Source organism: Pan paniscus, chromosome 2 (genome assembly GCF_029289425.2).
Source record: "Pan paniscus chromosome 2, NHGRI_mPanPan1-v2.0_pri, whole genome shotgun sequence".
Classification (NCBI taxonomy): Eukaryota; Metazoa; Chordata; class Mammalia; order Primates; family Hominidae; genus Pan; species Pan paniscus.
Window position 1 is genome coordinate 188,697,751 of NC_085926.1, and position 2,418 is coordinate 188,700,168.

A 2,418-nucleotide genomic window follows, 5' to 3' on the forward strand; every position below is an offset into this window, starting at 1 on the left:
ACTTAAACATTAAAGAGTTGGAACTCATTTCCTTCTCATTTTTTGTCCTGAGTCAAAACTCTGTTGTTATTCCTTGATCCAGAATGAGGGAGGATATGTAGGTAAATGCTTCAATGTAAATTGGTGTGTGTATACATATGCATGCCTGAAGTTGTGTGCATTTTAAGTGATGATTTTTTTTTTTTTTAAGACAGAGTCTCACTCTTGTCCCCCAGGCTGGAGTGCGATGGTGTGATCTCAGCTTACTGCAACCTCCGCCTCCAGGGTTCAAGCCATTCTCCTGCCTCAGCCTCCCATGTAGCTGGGATTACAGGTGCCTACCACCATGCCTGGCTAATTTTTGTATTTTTAGTAGAGACAGAGTTTCGCCGTGTTGGTCAGGCTGGTCTCGAACTCCTGACCTCAGATGATCCGCCTCCCTCGGCCTCCCCAAAGTGCTGGGATTACAGGCGTGAGCCACTGTGCCTGGCCAAGCGGTGATCTGTTTTTAAAAATGGGGCCCAGTTCCATGTTTCTTTTTTCCACATTCTATAAGGACATGTGAACATGGGGAATATCAGCTTAACCTACAGTCAATAAGCACACATGAAGTCTTAACAGACATTTAGCACTTGTATATCCTCTTTCTAAGCCTTGAATGCCTTGTGTCTACCCTTAAAATATTCATAAGGAGCTGGAGCAGGGAAGGCTGGTGAGAAAGAACGGAAAGAGGAAGGTTGGAGAGAGAGAGGTTAGAAAGGGAAAAGCTGGAGAGGGAGCGACTGGAACAAGAACAGCTGGAGAGGCAGAGAGAGAGACAAGAACAGGAACAGCAAACTCCTGAATCTGGAGAGGCAAGAAAGACAAGAAAGAGAGAGGCTAGAGAGACTGAAACGGGAGAGGCAAGAGAGGGAGCGACAAGAACAGTTAGAAAGGGAACAGCTGGAATGGGGGAGAGAGCGCAGAATATCAAATGCTGCTGCCCCTGCTTCTGTTGAGACTCCTCTAAACTCTGTGCTGGGAGATTCTTCTGCTCCTGACCCAGGCTGGCAGGCAGCCTCTCAGCTGGCCGAGACTCCAGCCCAACAGGGCATTGTCTTGGGACCTCTTGCACCTCCACCTCCTCCACCACTCCCACCAAGGCCCGCACAGGCTTCAGCAGCACTCCCTCCTCTTCCAGGGCCCCCTCCACCGCCTCCATCCCCATCCACTGGGCCTCCACCAACCCTTCTTCCCCCTCCTTTCCCTAATCAAATACCTCCTCCTCCTCCACCGCCTCCTGTCCGGCCCCTCCCTGCATCTGGATTCTTTTGGGGATCCATGTCAGAAGACAATCGCCCTTTAACTGCACCTGCAGCTGCAATTGCAGGAGCAAAACTTAGGAAAGTGTCACGGATGGGGGATGCCTCTTTCCCAAGCAGAGGGAATGCTACTGGTGTGAACTCGGCCTCATCTAAAACAGATACAGGCCTACAGGCCATGGAAATGGACCCCTTCCTTTAGGTGGTAGTGGTTTAGTGAAATAAATGAGTGCCCTGCTGCCAGGAGGAGAAGAATTGCTGAAAAGGAATCAACAATAGAAACAGAAGAAAAAGAGGACAAAGGTGAAGATTCAGAGCTTGTAACTTCTAAGGCCTCTTCAACAAGTACACCTGAACCAACAAGGAAACCTTGGGAAAGAACGAATACAATGAATGGCAGCAAGTCACATGTTATCTCCAGACCAAAATCCACACCCTTATTACAGCCCAGTGGCAATGGAGTCCAGATGGAAGGACTTGACTACCACAGGCTGAAGCAGGACATCTTAGATGAAATGAAAAAGGAATGAACAAAGCTAAAAGAAGAGCTCATTGATGCAATCAGGCAGACACTGAGCAAGTCAAATACTGCATGGAGAAACAGAGTAAGGTGAGATAGGACTTTAATCTGGAGGAAAAAAAAATCCTGCTAACCACAACTGTTCACAACAGCAAACCTCTACGTTTTATGAGCTGTAAGAAGAAAATGGAGACAAACAGAAGGAGGGAAAAATCAACCTACTCTGAAACTCTTCAGATATTATGACTCTGGCGATAAGCTCTTTCCCTCACAGTTGGCTGCTTTTTTCTGGCCTTTACAACAGAATGGAAGAGAATCATATAAGAATTCCTGTAACAGTCACGCAGAAAATACTAAAACCCATCAGGCAAGATCACTGCACATTGAAATATTTTCATGTCAAGATAAAATTGCATATTTTCCACAATTCAGTGCTAAAATAAAGAGGAGGAAGGCTTAGAAAGTTTTTTTTGCAGAGAGTGCTGATAAAGAATTGAGCAAGTTTGCTATTGTATTGTAATGTTTCTCTCAGGTTTGTTCTTCCTATCATGTGTGATATTCCATCAATAATTGAGATCAGCCCTATGTAAGTTAAGATCATAATATGTGGAACAAATG

General features: G+C 45.8%; 1 pseudogene; it reads left to right on the top strand.

The window, feature by feature from the left end:
- Positions 1-698: 698 nt before the first annotated feature.
- On the top strand, positions 699-1,894 carry LOC100976166 (protein enabled homolog; annotated as a pseudogene).
- The last annotated feature ends 524 nt before the right edge of the window (positions 1,895-2,418 follow it).